This window comes from Sceloporus occidentalis, unplaced genomic scaffold (assembly GCF_023333645.1).
Source record: "Sceloporus occidentalis isolate IW3139 unplaced genomic scaffold, rSceOcc1.0.p SCAF_134, whole genome shotgun sequence".
In the NCBI taxonomy this organism is placed as follows: domain Eukaryota; kingdom Metazoa; phylum Chordata; class Lepidosauria; order Squamata; family Phrynosomatidae; genus Sceloporus; species Sceloporus occidentalis.
The window spans coordinates 401,463-421,692 of NW_028317114.1; positions in this window are offsets into that span (position 1 = coordinate 401,463).

Genomic DNA, 20,230 nt, shown 5'->3' on the forward strand with positions numbered 1-20,230 from the left:
CAGCTCTGCGCGGGCCAGTCAAGTTCTTCCACACCATACTTGTCGAACTATTTCTTGGAAGTTAGAAGTAGCATTGTCCAAAATATCTCAGTATTCCGAAGGTTTATGTTTTGCCTTTGCTGGAAGTAGGGGGGGTTAGCCAAACCCCTGAAAAACAGCCCCATACCATTGTGCATTCTCCTACAAACTTTACAGTTGGCACAATGCCGTCAGGCAGGTAACATTCTTCTGGCATTCACCGAACCCAGACTTGTGGTGCGACTTTTATGCACTATGCATCTCAGCACTTCACTGAGTTGCTGCTGTTCCTAAATGCTTCCACTTTCTAATAACATGACTTACAGTTGACTGAAATTTCATCCCTGCTAGATATTCAACAAACTGACTTATTGCATAGGTAGCATCCTATCACACTACCCGAGCGTTTCAGAATCTATAGGCATGAGATAGCAAAATCTATTTGATTAAATGTGTTGACATTTGGTGCTAAAGAGTGTGTGCATGTTAGAGTATGGTACACCCCTCACATTTTTGTAAATATTTTATTCAATCTTTTCATGTAACACTGAAGAAATGACACTGCTACAATTTAAAGTAGTGAGTGTACAGCCTGTATAACAGTGTAAAATAACTCAACACACAGCCATTAATGTCTAAAACCTTGGCAACAAAAGTGAGTACACCCCTAAGTGGAAATGTCAAAATTGAGCCCAATTAGCAATTTCCCCTCCCCGGTGTCATGTGACTCGTTAGTGTTACAAGGTCTCAGGTGTGTATGGGGAGAAGGTGTGTTACATTTGGTGTTATCGCTCTCACACTCTCTCATACTGGTCACTGGAAGTGGCAAAGAACTCCGAGGATCTAAAAAAAGAGTTGTTGCTCTACAGAAACATGGCCTAGGCTATAAGAAGATTGCCAAGACCCTGAAACTGAGCTGCAGCACAGTAGGCAAGACCATACAGCGGTTTCACAGGACAGGTTCCACTCAGAACAGGCCTCGCCATGGTCGACCAAAGAAGTTGAGTGCTCGTGCTCAGCGTCATATCCAGAGGTTGTCTTTGGGAAAGAGACGTATGAGTCTTGCCAGCATTGCTGCAGAGGTTGAAGGGGTGAGGAGTCAGCCTGTCAGTGCTCAGACCATACGTCCCACACTGCATCAAATTGATCTGCATGTCCCAGAAGGAAGCCTCTTCTAAAGATGATGCACAAGAAAGCCCGCAAACAGTTTGCTGAAGACAAGCAGACTAAGGTCATGGATTACTGGAACCATGTCCTGCGGTCCGATGAGACCAAGATAAACGTATTTGGTTCAGATGGTGTCAAGCGTGTGTGGCGACAACTAGGTGAAGAGTACAAAAACAAGTGTGTCTTGCCTACAGTCAACATGGTGGTGGGAGTGTCATGGCCTGCATGAATGCTGCCGGCACTGGGGAGCTACAGTTCATTGAGGGAAGCATGAATGCCAACATGTACTGTGACATACTGATGCAGAACATGATCCCCTCCCTTCAGAGACTGGGCCGCAGGGCAGTATTCCAACATGATAACGACCCCAAACACACCTCCAAGACGACCACTGTCTTGCTAAAGAAAATGAGGGTAAAGTTGATGGACTGGCCAAGCATGTCTCTAGACCTAAAACCCATTGAGCATCTGTGGGACATCCTCAAACGGAAGATGGGGTAGCTCGAGGTCTCTAACATCCACCAGCTCTGTGATGTCATCATTGAGGAGTGAAAGAGGACTCCAGTGGCCACCTGTGAAGCTCTGGTGAACTCCATGCCCAAGAGGGTTAAGGCAGTGCTAGAAAATAATGGTGCCCCCCCTGTTAATTTCTTTGACCATTCTTGCCTGCTGCCTGCATTTTTTACTCTGAATCTTTAATCTGTTTATCAGTTTGTCTATTTGCTGTGTGTGGATCATCTCTAGTCCCCCCTTCCAAAAATAACATTAAAGGATTATACTACTGCAAATCCAAAAATGTGAAGTAGGGTGTTACATTGGTGAAACCTGCCTGCAAATTAATGGAAGGATAAATCTGCCCAGATATTCCATCAACCAACCTGAAGAAAATAACTGCACCCCAGTCATTCACCACTTTACCCATATCAGGTCACTCCATATATGACCTCAAAATCAAAATACCTAAACGGAATTTCAAAAATAAATTTTTATGACTGAAAAATAGAGGGCTTAATGTAGATTTGCATTTTTTAGCAGATTGTCAAAGCTTGCTATAAATAGCCTATGAATCCTGACTATTTATGACCCTCCTACGTTTTCTGTGTATTATTTGCCTTGTTTTTTTTAACCTCTATTTTCAAACGAACAGACAACTGGTCGATAACTTGTGATATAGGAAGATCAACCACAAAATCTATAGCAAAGGTTGTGAAGGTACTGGTAAAGGATGTAATAGAACATAGGGCATAGATCTGGGAGATTTAAAACAGGAACATATGGTGCAAACCTGGGTGTAATCTGATGAGAGACTGTTCCTGATTTATCCTTGTTAGCAGAGTCCTTCAGACGTTGCAAGACATGTCTTAAAAAAGGACCTTGACTATTTTCAAAAAAGGGACAAGATCTAATATCAAAGTTATTAGGTTGCTGTTTCTGTTTGCATTACATTTTAGATTAGATTACATTTTAGAAATCATGCAGACATCCAGTTAGAAACAAGGCAAATTAATTACTGATATGATCAAAGTGGGAAGAAAAGAGATCAAGGGAAAAAGGCAGATATGAGTCATCAGGATACAGGTGGTAGAGTAAAACAAACAATGAAATGAGTTTGCCCAGGGATCATAATGGGTGGTAGAACCGAGCCTTGGGGCCACCAACTGTGGGAAGTGTAGAGGATGAGATTAACTAAGAGCAGTAGATGCTGATGGATGTTATAGTCTTATGCCTGAGGATTCAGTGGAGAGTTAAATTGAAGATGTCAAGAAAAAGATTGTAAGTAAGATGACAAGAGATCTGGTTGAAGGATTCATTTGAACTGAATTTGGGATTGGGAGTCATGCATTCGCCAAAATACAGAGCTGTTCAGGACATGTTCCTGTTGGCATACATATTGATCATTTGTTGCCTATAAATACTATGTTGCTCTTATCTTCAAGAGCTGGAGCATAGTATCTTACCTATTTGATTGCTATTTTCTTGTTGCTTTTGTTGTATTGCTTCCCTGGCATCAGTCCCCGGCTTTCAGTACCTGTCATTGACATTGGTTTATCTGGCTTCTGAGCCTGACTTGCTCACTGTTTTGTGTACCCATTTTGTTGTTCTGTACTGTGATTACCACCAATTTTCCATCTATGATCTTTTCTTCTATGGTTAAATCTAATGTTTGGTATTTTACCTGTCCTTTCCAGCATGTTATTTTTCAGATTCCTGTACTGGGACCTGCTCAATCCACAGACTCCCGTTCTACCTACTAACTCCTGTCTACGGGCCTACTCTATGCTTCTATCCTCTATCAATACTAACCTTTTTACTAGGTAGTAGTCAGCCCACAGACTTTGTTCCAAATCACTCCTATAAACTGTGCTAAGCCTAAGGCATCTGTAGGCAGGAATCATGGGCGATCATGAAAAGGGGCATTTCTTCCTTTACTGCCTTCAGACCACTTTAGAGGAATCTACCAGAAGGATAATTTTGCCTCTCCTCCCTCTTTGCCATTTGTTACTCCCATTTCATTATTCCCAAAGACATCCTTAAATCATTTTAATCGTATTAGTGAGCAAATTTAATAAGCTGTTGTACATATTTTATTTCATCATGTTAACTTTAAAACAAATTGCCACAGTTTTCTACAGTGAGGTAGTCTCTTTGCTTTTGTCTTTATTTTAATATAGTTTAATGACCACATTGACAATGCACATGTAATGTGTGAAAACATGCTACCAAGGCCTGTGTACGTACAGTACCTACAACAGAACAAAGCAGTGTTGTCTGCCAGGTGAGTAGCAGCCACCGCGATTAGTTTAATACATAAAAAATGTCATTGTTCTATGGATTGCTAAAAAATTAGGGCATCATTAACCCATAATAAATACAAAAGGAGTTGAAAAAGTGCCAATGCATGTATTGCAAAGAGAAGATTAAAGGATTTCAAAAATTACTAATTATGGAAATAGCAATTATTTTATTGAAACCTAAGTTTGAATCGTTGCACCACATTCAAAATTTATGTGTACATAAAAATGTATACTCCATAGGAATGTATCAGAAATTACAAGCACATTTTTTACCATATTGTTATTGCCTTGCAAACTGACAAAACAAAATTACAATGCTAATTATGTTTTGTTAACACAAAATATTTTTATGGCATGGCATCCCATTATTAAATTACTACAACTCTGTAGATACAGATTGCATAAATAATTAAGAGTCTCATAATAAGAAAGGAAAGTGTTCAAAATTTCTTCGTTTTATTAAGTTCCTCCCAATATACTGAAATGCATACTATTTTCTGAAACACAATTCTTTGCATTTTTAAATGATATATGTGAGAAGTTATTCTAGAAGAAGCAGCTGATGATTTGTTCTTGTCTTAGGAGCAGCTTAGCTCATGCTAAGTCCCACACACATTTACTATAGGTAGATAGGTCTATTTACAATACTAGTTAGAAAAAGAAAATTAATACCAATGACAACACCGTCACTGCATAACATATTTTAGGCCAAATATGATTTTCCTTTTATGCAGATATATACTCAACAAGCAACTGAAAAGGTCTAGGAAATATGTTCTACTAGGTAACCCCTGGCATGTGGGATCCAAATTGAATGCATAACATTTGTGAGTGCTAACGAAGGTCTTGGCTTTACTGATTCCCTGCTGTTTGATTTCTATGGGGACTTGCCCCAGGAGTTTGATGTGAGGTTCCCCTTTGATGATGTGAGTTGATTGTATTTTTTCATGTGTTTGTTAGGACCTGACCAGAACCTAAGACTTTTAGCAAAATATCACACACCTTAAATATACAGAATTGTAAATATTTTTCCTTAAAGCTCTGTATACTTCTGCAATATATCCATGCAGATTTCTGTGTAGATGGACTTATTAATCACATGCATATATGACTGCTTCATGATGGCACAAATAGGTAATTAAGTAAGAGTGCCAAGAGTGCACCCCTCTTGCTTGAGATAAAGCAGAAACACAGACGCATCTCTTCATGTGTGGTGGGAGTTTTCTGGGATTTAACCATTTTGGTCACAAATATATGTAACGGATTTCTGGGTAGGCCCACCAATATCTCTGTGGTCCTTTACCCCAGTCACCTATTTGCGCTCTGCAGGCCAATCCTGAGCCTCCGCTTCCTAGGAGTTTGGGTAGATAACTGTGGCAGTATGGATGTGAGCTCCCATTGGGAACATAGCCGAGTGATTAATAAAGCTGACACAGGGCTAACTTAAAATTAACTTTGTATTGCTCAGCAAAACACTATGCATAAATGTAACAGAAAACATGAAATACAGTAGAATGAAATATACAGAATATGCAATATTCAATATGTGGTTCACCCACCCACAGCAATCACTGCGGCCCACTCTAATCTTTGCCCTAGCGGCCGCTGGGTACCTTTAGGGACACCACTTACCACTTTTGTCCGGCTTTTTGTACAACTCTCTGTACTCTATCATTAAGCCAATGTTCTACCGAACAACAAGCATTTTCATCTAGACAAGACAGTATGGAACCGTGTCAAATAGCTTGGCAAAATCCAAGTAGATTACATCCACTGCAATACCTTGATCTACACTTTTACTTACATAGATCAAATAAACAACACATGGAAACATCATTGCAGATATGGGTACAACAGAATAACACACAAACCCAGCTTTGCAGGTATAGATCAATTGGAATTCACATAAAAACTCAGCATTAAAGGTATAGATAAAACCCCCTAAATTACAGACATACATCACAGGTTGCAAACCCCAAAGCCTGGCATCCACACTTCCCACATAGAACCTGACAAGTACCCAGATAACACACATAGCACTTGCCATCTTTGTCCCCAACCAGCCCAGCATGAGTCAACTGTGTCCCCAAACATCATTCTCACAAATTAATTAATTCTCTCCCTCATTCAGACAATTCATCCACACATTAATTCATTAATTCTCTCACTCATTCTCACTCTTTATTTCAATATTCTTACTACCCTCTTTCTCACTATCTACCCCCTCTTCCCCCTTTCTCACTATCTACCCCTTCTCCCCCTTTTCTCATTATCTACCCTGTCCCCCCTTTGTAGTTTACTTACCTTCCAGAAGTCCCATGGTGGGAGCCCAAGGCCTCTGTCTCCCTGCTCTGCTGCAGTGCACGCTGCTTCATTGCTGAGCGCTGGAATCTGACGTTGTATTCTGGCGCTCAGCATGACATGCCGGCACTGCGACCGAGCTAAAGGCCTCGCAGAAGAGACTGAGGGGTGCCGAGCGGTTGCTGAAAACCTTATGAGCGACCGCTCTCTCTCATCTGCGTCAAAAAAAACACGGACCCATGCCTTAATCCGGCCCTGTATATATACATACATATGCCACTTTTGCCACTAAAACAGCCCTGACCTGTCAAAGCATGGACTCCACTAGACCTTTGAAGTTGTGCTGAGGTATCTGGAACCAAGAGGTTAGCAGCAAATCCTTTAAGTCCTGTAAGTTGTGAGGTGGGGCCTTCATGGATTCATCCTGGTGCCATGTGTTCCCTAGGTAAGCAATGCACACGGACCTAGCCATCCACATGATGTAAAAGAACATGATTAATCAGACCAGGCCACCTTCTTCCATTGATACTTGGTCCAGTTCTTATGCTCACATGGCCATTGTAGGTGGTTTTGGCAGTGGACAGGGGTCAGCATGGGCATCCTGACTGGTCTGTGGCTACTCAGCTCCACACGCAACAAACTGTGATGCACTGTGTGTTGTGACACCTTTCTATTTCAGCAATTTGAGCTACGGTAGCTCATCTGTTGGATTTGACCACATGGGCCAGCCTTCATCCCCCACGTGCATCAGTGAGCTTTGACCAACCATGACCCTCTTTATGGTTGACTGCTTTTCTTTCCTTGGACCACTTTTGATATTTACTGACCACTGCAGACCGGGAACACTGCACAAGAGCTACAGTTTTGGAGATTCTCTGACCCAGTCGACTAGCATCAAAGTTGCTCAGATCCTAACACTTGCCCACTTTTCCTGTTTCTAACACAACATCTTTGAGAACGAAATGTTCACTTGCTATATAATATAGCCCACTCACTGACTTATCAGTGCTATTCACTTCACCTGTCAGTGGTCATAATGTTAAGGCTGATTGGTATATATTTATACTATTTATATACAGGTCTTTCATCTTTATATTTCTATAAATCATTTTGTATAACATTAATATCGTGTTTAATATTGTCCAAGATTCCTTTTTTATGTCTAATAATAAGACACATAAGATTAAAAGAGCAAGTGCTCAACACCATATTCCACTCCTCCATAAATGTTGCATCATCCTTGACAAATGTGGGTAATTTTTTGATATTTAATCCACATGAAATCCTATTAATTTCAATGTATTTTTCTAGGCTCATAATGTCCCACCATAAAGTCTAATTTCCTTACTAAATAACTCCAAAAGAAAGAAAATAGTTTCCAGTGTAGAGTCAAACATATCATCATTTCTATTTGTTAAAAAGTCTGTGAATAGCTGACACATAGCTCCAACAGTCATTTTTTTTTTTTTATTTCTAGTAGCATCCCCCCCCATAACTGTATAACACAACTTCATTATCTCATTTCATTTGTCTATGATTAAGCCTGCTAAGGTGAAACACGTGAGACTTTGTTGTCTTCATGCTTTTATGATGAGAGAAGGGAACGGAAAATAGCAAAAATGACAGAGGATATGACCCAGAGCAGAGGAAGGGGGAAAGATATAAAAGATATTTCTTTTTCTGGTAGCATATTCCCTGTAAAACATCAATAGACTTGGGTGCCAGCCAACTCTTTGTGTTCCTCTTCGTGGGGGAAAAAATCTTCGTATTCCGCAAATATTCGTCCCTTCCTGTGTTCGGTTCGGGCGAATATTAGCATACATTCTTCGTGTTTTATCTTTGTTTTTTCCATTTTTTTGTAGAAGGGGTTAATACAGGGTTAGCGTGGCACGGACTACGCAGCAGCTTTGGCACCAGGATTTTAAAATGTCCGTACAAGCAACTCTATTGGTTGCCTGCAGGGGCCTCCTCTGCCATCAACCAGTGAAGTACACCTGTACTTCATTGGTTGATGCCAGACGAGCCCCCTGCTCTTCGTGTTCATTTTCATGTTCACCCGAATACGAATGCACAAGTCTAATTATCATGACATCTTGGTAACTTGTAATATTTTAGAGAAATCATAAATGAAATGGATGATTAACCTGTAAGATAAGAGTTTTGGAATGTATTGCATTTTTGAAAAAGTTTTTTCAAGTGTTATAATGATTTATTGCTTGTAAAAAAAAAAAGGATGCTTTTATGCAAATCCAATTTTCAGCAGTGAAAAGTATATGTCCTAGAATATCACAAAAAATGTATAATTGAGCTGTAATCAGATATGACTAACTTGTCTCATTTTTTTCCACGATTAGAAACTTGAGCATAAACACCAATATCACTTTTATTAAGGGTGTAGTTAAGGCATCAATGTATATCATTCTTTAAGTAAGTCACGGTACAGTAGTTATGTGGACAGTGATGGAGACCTTCCACCCTGGAATTGGTGATTGATAACACGCTCACAGTTTTCTCTCCTCTTTTAAAAGTCACTTCAAGTTCTTTTCAATCAATAATAAAAGAGCTGATTTCTCTTTAGGAAGTCTTTTCAGTTTTTAGACTCAAGCTTCCACTTCAAGTGAAGAAGATTTAATATATATATATATTTAATATAGTTAACTATTTGTGTATAATGTGCAACAGAAATATAAAGTTCCAAAATGTTAAGGAGACACTTGGGAATCCATCCTCATTTAAAATCTAGGTGCGTGTATATTGAATTTCCTCAATGATATCCGTTTTTCTGTGCAGCGACCTATAGGAAGTGACTTTTCACAAATCAAGAGGAATAGAAGTATATTATGCTGTGGTTTTACATGCCTGGAACATTGTTCTGATGTTTAACTCTGCATGAGGAATGATTCAAGACATTTAAGGCATTAATGTTAGCATCTTTTGATTGGCTAGGTTCTCTGCATTTCATATATATATATGTGGGTATATATTGGAAGAAATGAAAAGTTGTTAGCTCAACTTTTACCACATTACACCAGAATAGCTTTTTTACATAAATCGAGCAAATGACAGGCCTTTTCACAAAACTGTTGCAAGGTTCCCAGGTTAGTCCAATTTACTTAAGTCAAATGTTTTTTCAGCCCATTTGCAGCTTTCATATTTCCCCACACACTTTACTTTTATATATAAGCTCATTTCGGCATGGCACTCCTTCCTGCTGGTTTCTGTAAGTTTAATTCTTATGTAATGCACTACTTGTTATAGCCTGTTTACTCATTGTATAGTGCTTTGGAATATGATGGTACTATATGAAACAATAATAATAATAAAAATTAGCCTATGTAAAAGTTAAGCTCTTTTAGCTAGATGGTTCGGTAAAGTAATAGTACCAAGCAGACAAATGCTGTCATGGATGTGACAGTTTTTACCAGCGAAACACAATTTTTATTTATTCACTTGCATACCCGCCCATCTTTTCAAGTGTCCAAATCGGAAGTAGGGACACGGTTAGAAACAGAACAGAGACAACCTGCCTTCCTGACCCGTCCAGCCACCTTGCCAGGCATAGCTTCTGTGCATTGCATTGCACATTGGTCACACAGGAGCTGTGGTAGAGGCCTGTGCTACAACAGAACAGACCTTGATCAATTTTACAGCTCCATGAGCCAGTCAAGGGATATCAGAAGATCTACTCAACCAAAAGTAGGACAGAGGGTCTGATCGGCAATAAAACAGGACAGTATCTGAAATCAGGGCAGGACTGGTGATAATGAGGAAGCCCTGGAACTTTACATATTTAAGATTATCCAACATGTGGCCTGGCATATCCAGTTGTCTGCAGTGGCGTACCTAAGGGAAGCGGCTGGGCGGTATATCCCGGGTACCACTCGTTATATGTCTATGCGGCCTGATGGCCACCTAAGGAGCTCCTGCTTCCCCGTGTGTAAAAAGAGAGTTTCCTCACACAGTGTGCAGGCACCACAGCGGTAAGCTGCAGGCCCGCATGAGACAGCACATAGACATCTGCGCAGCCCCAGCGATGCTCGGCCAGCCACCGGACCAATGAAATGTGCAGATGTAAGGGGGTGCAGGAGAGTGAATGGAGTCAATGAATGAGTGTTAAGGGGAGGCAGAGGTGGCACAGGCAGACTGTTTAGGGGGGCAGAGGTGATACAGGCTGGCTGCTTCAGGGGCAGATGTGCCACAGGTAGGCTGCTTCAGGGGCAGAGGTGGCACAGGCTCGCTGCTTCATGGGTAGAAGTGTCACAGGCCTGCTTTTTCAAGGGCAGAGGTGGCACAGGCTGGCTGTTTCAGGGGCAGATGTGGTATAGGCAGGCTGTTTCAGGGGCAGATGTGGTATAGGCAGGCTGTTTCAGGGGCAACAGTGACACAGGCAGGCTGCTAAATGGGCTGCTAATGGGGCAGAGGCATGGGCGTAGGAACCCCTAAAAATCTGGGGGGGATAGCATTTTTACTGGTAGGGTATACCTAACCATTTCACCAACAGGGACTTTATGACATCACGTTATAAATACATAGACATTAACCCCTTAAGGACAATGGGCGGTCTCTAAACCCATTGAAAACAATGCATTTTGAGCCCGTACATGTACGGGCTTTGTCATTAAGGGGTTAATATGTAGTTGGTCCCCCTTTGCAGCTATAACGGCTTACACTCTTCTGGGAACGATTTCCACAAGATTTTGGCGAGTTTATGTGGGGAATTTTTGCAAACCATGCCTTTATGGACCTGGTTTTGTACACTGGGGCACGTTCATGATGGAATAGAAAAGGACCTTCCCCAAAACTGTTCCCACAAAGTTAGAAGCATAGTGTTGTCCAAAATGTCTTGGTATTTCACCTTCAGCTCATAAAACGTTCTACTGGATGAATGGGAGAAAATTCCCACAGAAACAGAAAAATGTTACAACCACAGATGGACCCCACTGGACATGGCCACAGAGACTACTATGATGTATTGAAGGAACCATCTAAGACTCCTAACACGTCATGCACACAATAACATATCCACACACTTAAACACTTGAATAACATACACACACACACAATAATACACCCAAAACATTTCCACACTAATATAACTAGACACATGCCCACCATAACACACCTGGAAACATACAAACATACCCATAAAAACAGATGTGCACAATAACATACCCACAAACATACGCTATCACACCCAGACACACATTCAAACACATCCTTCACTTACTCTGCCTACCCCTAGATTTAACACGTGGCGCTTTGTATTAGTGATGCCCAGACCAAGTGTCCAAATGCTACATACAGTGACTCACACACTCATTTTAACCAGAAATAGGCCTGGATTTAACCCTAGGTACCCCTGAGTTAAACATGAGGCCTACCATGCCAAGGTCTGGCTTAGTGTATATAGAATAAAGAAGCACCTTTCGTTTTGGCTCAGTGTATAGTGATGGGAGTTACGTTTTACCACCATCAATGTCTGGCTCAGTATATAGTGATAGGCGTTATACTGTACCATATCTGCTCAGTAAATGTTATTTAAATTTATTTAATCTATTTATAAGTTAATAATTTATTTTTTCAATTTTCTAGTTGACATACAGTTACATTTGTGAATTGACAACATTTTTTTGCGGGGGGGGAAAGAGGGTGCCTTATACAGAATCCACCCCAGGTGCCAAACTCTAGGTACGCCCTTGGTTGTACCACACACTGCAGCACTGGAGCAGCAGATCGGAAGAGTATGGGGCGAAGACTACTGGGCATTTGTTGTGCCACATGGCCATTCTGGGTCTATCTGAAACTAGAAAACAGGATGGTTGGGAGGGATCGTATTTAGTGTCAGTCCTGATATTTGATAGACAATATGATATTTGAAATTAGCATAGTTTCCCTTAGCTGGAAACAAATAGGATCAGTTACAGGGCAAGCTACAGCTTTTCATGATTATATTATATTTTTGTTTCAACTACTGATTATCATGTTTTGGTTTCACCTTTCTTCTAAAGAACGGTTTCACTGCCTTAATCTTACCAGACCATTAAAAGCCATCTGACCCTTTATTAAGGTCATAAAACCGTAAGTCAGATAATGCAGCACTACTAAATCCTTTTCTCTTGCAGTGATTTTTTTGTGCGTGCCTAAAGGTGAAATTAAACTTTGTGCTCCCAAAACAGAGACAGGTGAAAAAGGCTTTTGGAAAATGAAACTGATTTATGCTCATTTAGCTGGAAATGTGTTGAGGTCAAAAACAAATTAAAATTGACTTCTTTTGTATGTAAAGAAACAAAAATGCATAATATTCATCAACAAAACTATTTTATTATTTTACATAAAAGATTCATATAACTGGAGGAGTGGTGTATATGTAAGGACCCATTCTAAAAACATTTCAAGTAGACTTGTGCCCATTTTATCAATTCGTATGAATCTCCGAAAACAAGGCCAGTCCCCCACGAAATGGATCAAAAAGCAAAAAGCTACCCATTTTTGTCCGAAGTTCCCGGGCTCTTTCGCTCTCACTGTATGTCTCCATACCTTCTCTGTGGACCACTTCTGTGTCTCAAAGCTCTGCTTCCATGTTTTGCATCTTCTTGTTCCACACCCTCTTGTGCTTCTCTCCTCTATCTTTTTCTTCATCCACATCTCAGCATACATAACCTCCCAGGAAAAACGTCTGGCAACCCCTATTGGAGGATCGGGGGGAGATGATCCTTTTCACCAGAAGCTCTGCAATTTTGGTGACTGTTCCAACGGAAGTTGAAGTGATCGGCAGAGAAGGTAGGGAGATTATGAGGAAGCGTGAAAGACTGAGTAAGAGTCAGAGAGTGTGTGAGTGTGAGAGTAAATGTTGTTGTCGTACAGCAAACTTTGTTCCCGAATTTAAAATTATCCTCCCGATTTTCATCGAACAGGTAGAAAAGCGAACCTAAACATTTTCGTCTTTATCATTTTTGGCCTATTTGCAGGAGTCTAGTTTCAAGTCTCAATGATATCAAAGCTGTGCTTTCGTTGCATGAAGAAACATGCTTTCTTTTAAATGCATTGTTAAATTTTTAAGTGCATTGTGTTCCATGTTACAAATTTCAAGGTCTATGAAAATTAATTTGTAGAACACTAAAAAGGTATCAGTAGCGAAGTAATCCTTCATGAACCGTGTCCTACCTAGGCACCTCCATACCTTATTTGGGACAAAGTACATCTTTCAACTTCACATACAGCACGGGAAGCCCTCTGTTTATATCTTATATGTAAAATTTTATTTATCTAGCATCTCCAAATGATGCACTCATTGTTATAAAGCATGAGACCATTGGAAACAAGAACCACAAGATCCCCACCAAAAGTAGCAAAATATACTTGCAAGGTAGTATGGGACAGGAAAGGCTTACAAAGGTAGAAAACAGGCTGACTGATAGAATGCTAGTGATATAAGTCCAATGATGATCATGTGGCTTAATGTTAAGAGGATTAGGAAACCCCAAACATTTCAGGTCTCCAAGTCGGGACGCCCTTCTTGGGTCACAAAAAAATGACTTTAGAAACGGCGCAGCCCGGAATCTTATAGGCAGCAGCAGCATTTAGCGCTATGACCAGGGATATGCACATATGTGGTTAATGGGCAGACATTCGTACAATTACCGACATCAATTTTTTTATTAAAAAAATACTAAATAATACTCCTAGGTTAAAACTGTATTCTGGTGTATAATTTTGTCCCTTTAGGTCCAAAAAAGAAGTAGTAATGGATAGACTGTCAAAATACACACACGCACGCTTGCCCTTAAACACACCTGCTCATACATACACACAAATTCACTCATGCCCTTACAGACAAACATCTTAGTATGCCCTATGCTTTCTCCATAACTGCCTACCCTATCGCTTTTCCCTGTGTCTTCTCCTTCTCTATTTATCTTCCTACTCCGGTGCTCCTGTGGTAGGAGCACAACGTCTGTTCCTCTGTTTCAGTGCTCGCAGTGAGCGGAGCTTCAGTGCTGAGAACAGGGATATGACATCATATGCCTGCACTCCACATCAATAGCCAGCACACAGTTCAAGGGAGCACTGAGACAGAGGTCTGTAGGAACAGACCTTGCACTCCCTTAGTTCAGGACCAGTATGATTGAGTTTGTCCACAAACCGGCCCATATAGCGCCAACAATTTACACAGTGCTTCTTACAGTACATAGATTCAAAGGGTATGACAAAACTTAAATTGATAGTCTAAGCGAAGCCGAGAGGGCCATTCTTGCAATCTTATAATCTGTTTTCACTTTTCACTTTGCAGATTTGTTGAGTTAAATGTTGTATTGGAGGACACTCAAACTTCCAAAGCTATATATACAAATTACGAACATGCTGCATTACTTAAGATTAACGCTGATCTTTATGTGTACTGAACCCAAAGAGTTAATACATTGGTATAATGTCTTATTTAAGAAAAAAATATTTCTAAATCAACACAGTTTTCATCTTTGTTTGATTGTGCCAGCATGTGTCCCCTGTGTGGGTGTGTCACATGAGATAAAGATACTTTGTTCCAAAAACAAAGACAAAGCACATGATGGTTTTGCTTTCAGCAAAGAAACAAAATAATTTGGTCATCACCCCTGCAGGCATCTTTATTGGCATAGGGTTTGCCTGCTGTTAAGCAGGAGACACCCACATAAAGCTTTCCATCAATGGGATAGAACAGTTAAAAAAATAAATTTGTGCTTCTGTTGTCCAAAGAGAATTTCACCCACTTTGACCTCTTTCGATAGCTTTGAATGGGGACTGCTGTATCTGACAGATAGGAAATACACATGTGTAGGAAGGGTCAGAGCAATTTAATATTAGTCTTGCTATCTCAACTCTGCAAAGTTCCCCCAGGCTGGGCTTAGGATGCTACCAGGATGATTGAATAAATCAATTACCCAGCAACTTCTTCTAAATCCACTTTTCATGGTAACCACTTTTTTTTAGGGAAGAACATACCTGTATCTAATATGCACAATTTAACTATTTTAATGAGTATTTCTTAAGCTGTAAAATACAAAAGAAATACAATACATTTGTCTAGTATTTTTTTTATAGGTTGAGTTGATATTAACAAACTTTCCAACATTCCTGTTTTTTGTGGAACAGTCCCAATTTACGAGGGGAACCACGGGCCATTTGAGAAGATCCTCTCATCTCTCCTGACTTGTCAGGGAGCTGTAAAATCAATGGACGTCTGTGCTGCTCATCTGAGGGATCAATTCATGAAAATAGACGAATTTTTGGAAGAAATGTGTCTATCCATTGGTGTAGTACTGCTGTTGGCGGGGGAATAACACACACACACGTACACATCCATGCTCACACACACACAAACACATCCATGCTCACACACACACACTGTCAGGGCCCCGCCCAAGACCCCAACAGAGCCTTTTACCTAACCGTGGGTGCCAGGTCCCGCGCAAATAAAGTTGGGGATTCGGTCAGAATTAAGGATTTCTTCAATGCTGTGAAGAACATGCTGATACCTATCCAGCTTGCATTACCATCAGGGAGGCCCCCACAGGGCCCTGATCTCAACATCATCATCTGTCTGGGATTACATGAAGAGGTAGAAGAAACTGAGGCTGCCTGAATCCACAGAAGAACTGTTATTAGTTCTCCAAGCTGTTTGGAACAACCTACCTGCCGAGGTTCTTAAACACCTGTGTGTAAGTGTACCTAGAAGAACTGATGCGGTTTTGAAGGCAAAGGATAGTCACACCTAATATTGATTAGATTTAGAATGGTCTTCTGTTCAGAAAATAAACCATTAACGTGTATTTTTTAATTGTTTTAATTAATGTGTGTATAAGTATATATATATATATATATATATATATATATATATGAGTGTGTACCAAAAACCCCCAAAAAAGTGATTCATGTGCTAAATGTGATTCATGTGATAAAAATATTGAACCTGTTTCTGAAAACAAATTCCTTTTGATATACCGGCTCATAAAAAGGAGAAATCATTACTAGTAATTATGCATCAAATGCACTAACATTTGCCCAAAAGAAAGCAGACACTTCAAGGGATCTTGTGAGAAACTTTCTTATGTAGAGGAGACTTTTGAGACCTCTATAAGATCACTATAAGCGCATAAATCACTTTTTTGTTTTGGTATATCTTTAAAGGTGTAAGGAGCTGGTGAATAGGTTTAGCGCTGTGTTTTATTTCTTTATTTTTATACATGAGTGCATGTCCCCCAACTGCCCGATTTAGGCGGGACAGTCCCGATATTGGGTCTCTGTCCCGCTGTCCTGCCTATTCTTTTGTCCTGGCAGAGGAAAGGTGAGGTGAGAGGGATACTCACACCTCAGGTGCAGCTGTGGGGGGGGCGGTTTAGCACAGACGCCGGATCAGCAGCTGCATCCTAATTGGGAGATCACCATCTCCCTCTAGTCGGCTCAACATTAGGGAGCGCGAGTTCTGTCACTTCACTTTACTGGTCCCTAATCACTACGCGCCGCAAATAATGCCAAGCGCGGGGATATGACATCATCCCTGCGCTCTGCAGCAATAGCCAGCGAGTAGTGAAGAGGGAGCAGTAAAGCGAGGTTTGAAGCGACAAACCTTGGGCTCCCACTACAGGGTGGAGGCTGAAGGAGGAGGAAGAGGTAAGAGATAAGAGATGTGGATAAAGGGGTGTAAGGGCTGTGTATGTGTATGTATGTGTTTGTAAGCTTGTGTATGTGTATGGGCCGGTGTGTAAGAGCAGTATAGTTATTTGTTAGTTGGTGTGTAATGGCAGTGTATATGTGTGTGTGTAATGGCAGTGTATATGTGTATGTGTGTGTAAGGGCAGTGTACATGTATATGGGTGTGTGTGTAAGGGCAGTGTATATGTGTGTGTGTGAGGGCAGTGTACACATATATATATATATATATATATATATATATATATATATATATATATATGTGTGTGTGTGTGTATGTGTATGGGCAGGTGTGTGTAAAGGCAGTGTGTAAGGGTCCTGGGAGGGAGGCTAACATTATCCTTTTTTAATAATAAAAAAAAAATCTGCTACTGTGGACTACTCTTCCAGTGATGATTGTGACAGAAACCTCCATCACTGGGGCCCCTGGAGAGGCCTGAGAGCCAGCCTCCTCCCTATAGACTATGGGCCCAGGCCTTGTAGAGACTTCTGTGTGTGGATACAGGGGTTCAATTTCTGTTGATGTTCCCCATCTTTTAGCACTCAGTGTCTCAAAACTGTAACGTCAGCTGTACATCCTGTGGTAGGAAGAAGGGTGATTGTCTTAGCATTGTTAATTGTATAGGTGTGAAGTATTTCCCCTGTTATTGTGTGAGTTAGCCCTTGTCTTAGGTGTCACTGTTGCATACCTAATTATCAATTACATAACAGGTAGCTGTTAATCCTGTGAGCTCCTGTTATCCCTGTGTCCTGGCCATTGTCTGTCTCAAGCCAATTATATGTCAAGCCAACAAGTCTACGTCCCCAGTTAATGTAATTATTTATGTCCTTCCCCCGGATATTGTGTTGCAGGATTTGATCTAATTACTTCCTTCCTGACATGGTAATTAGATCATGTGATATTTGTCTTGCCCCTTTTCTACTTGTGTATATATATATAGCTCTGTATTTGGCTTTAATAAATGAGTCCTGTTTTCACCTCAACATGAGTGTTGCCTGATGTTTGGGGTGGGCTGTAGCCACGCTGTGTAGCTAAGCTTTGGATAGCCACAGTGCCAATGCAGCGCCGTCCCCCCTTCTATCTACAATGCTGGTTCTGCCTGGCGCTGAAGGGGTTAATTGTTGGTGTTCCGGCAGGAGGATGCAACGTTTGGCAGGAGTACCCAGTCGAGGTACAGGTCGGTTCCGTCACAATGATCAGCCAGCATTTTGGTGGACACCTGGCTGGCTGAGAATCATGGGAATTTTAGTTCACAGCTAGCATCTGCAGCTTTACTGTTGCTGCTAGTGATGGGAAGTTCGGATCATTAAAGTGAATCGGATCATTTCGATTCGTTCACTGAAATGATCCGATTCATGATCCGAATCTTCGGATCACTCAGTGTGCCTGCACGGAGTTACTGTTTTCCAGTAACTCCGTGCAGGCACACTAACGATTGGCCCCGCCCCTTTCATTATGAATCCTCCCCCCTGCCTCCAGTGATGTCAATGAAGGCAGAGAGTCGTTCAAAGATTCGGATCTTACAGGGATCCGAATCTTACAGTGATCCGGATCACTGTAAGATCCGGATCATTGTAAGATCCGGATCATTGTAAGATCCGGATCTTTGAACGACTCTCTGCCTTCATTGGCATTCTAATCATTCAGAGAATATCACCATACTGTTATAAATAATACATTAATAATCACTGCCCCCAGGATTTACATTCCCCTTTACCTGCAACTGCACCTTAAGCTAACTTTATTAAATTAATTAAATTAACCCTCACCATTAAATTAACCCTAAACACCCCATCAACCATGACTGCCCCTAAAATTAACCCTTAACACCCCATTAACCATAACTGCCCCCAAATTAACCCTAAACACCCCATTAAGCATAACTGCCCCTAAATTAACCCTAAACACCCCGTTAAGCATAACTCCCCCAAATTAACCCTAAACACCCCATTAAGCATAACTGCCCCTAAATTATCCCTAAACACCCCATTAAGCATAACTGCCCCTAAATTAACACTAAAGACCCCATCAACCATACCAATTTATTAGGTAATTTATCTGGAGTACATGCAATTAATTTAGGGGCAGTTATGGTTAATGGAGTATTTAGGGTTAATTTCAGGGGCCGTTATGGTTAATGGGGTCTTTAGGGTTAATTTCAGGGGCCGTTATGGTTAATGGGATCTTTACGGTTAATTTCAGGGGCAGTTATGGTTGATGGGGTATAAGGGTTAATTTTATGCTGATGACTGAGGGTTAATTTAATAAAGTTAACTGTAGGTGCAGTTATAGGTAAAGGGGGGCCAAGTCAGGGGAATCTAAATCCTGGGGGCAGTGTGAACATTATTAATGTATTTATTTATAAAAGTATGGTATCAGTAATATTCTCTGAATGATTCGAATCTCTGTAAGATTCGGATCCTTGTAAGATCCGGATCCCTGTAAGATTCGAATCATTCGACTCTTCGGATCATTCGACTCTTCGGATCATTCGACTCTTTGAACGACTCTCTGACTCTCTGAGTCATCGTTCCTCTGTGAATTAATGAGCTGTAACCTGACCCCAGAGTCTGTGTCTGAGTGCTCTGCAGATGACTCACAGCTCTAGGATCAGGTTACAGCTGCATGATTCACAGACTGAACCGCTACAAATGAATCGTTCAGTCTAGTGAACCGATTCATCCGGATCACTAAAAAGAACCGGATCAAATGAACGATTCGTTCATGATCCGGACATCACTAGTTGCTGCACTTCCCATGACGCTCAGCCAACATCATGGAAGTAGTATGTCTGGCTGAGCCTCATGGGAATTCAATTCAATGTGTTGGTTATTTTTAATACACATGACCGTGCTGACAAAAATGAAGCGTGTTTTAAGTGGCGGTGCAAGCGCTTGTATTGGTAAGTTCCGCAAGATTTAATTTTTTTTATTTTTTTTTAAGTGTCCCTTTGTGAGGTATGTGAGTGTGTGTATATATGTGTTATATGTGTGTTTGTATGAATGTATGTGTAAATCCAGAGAAGGGGCTCTTCCTCTGTAATTGCTCCGGGGCCCAGAGCTTCTTAATTTGGCTTTAGTAATAATCAATCGATTGTGATAAACAAATGGTTCTAAAACAGCCTTCATGAAAACATGCTTGAAAAAAGTGAGACTCTAAGTGATTTAAGTTTAAGCTAAAACATTAATGCTGACATTCATCCATAGACTTTTACTATATGGTGGTGTTTGTATATTTGCATTAAAATGATTTTCATTTACAT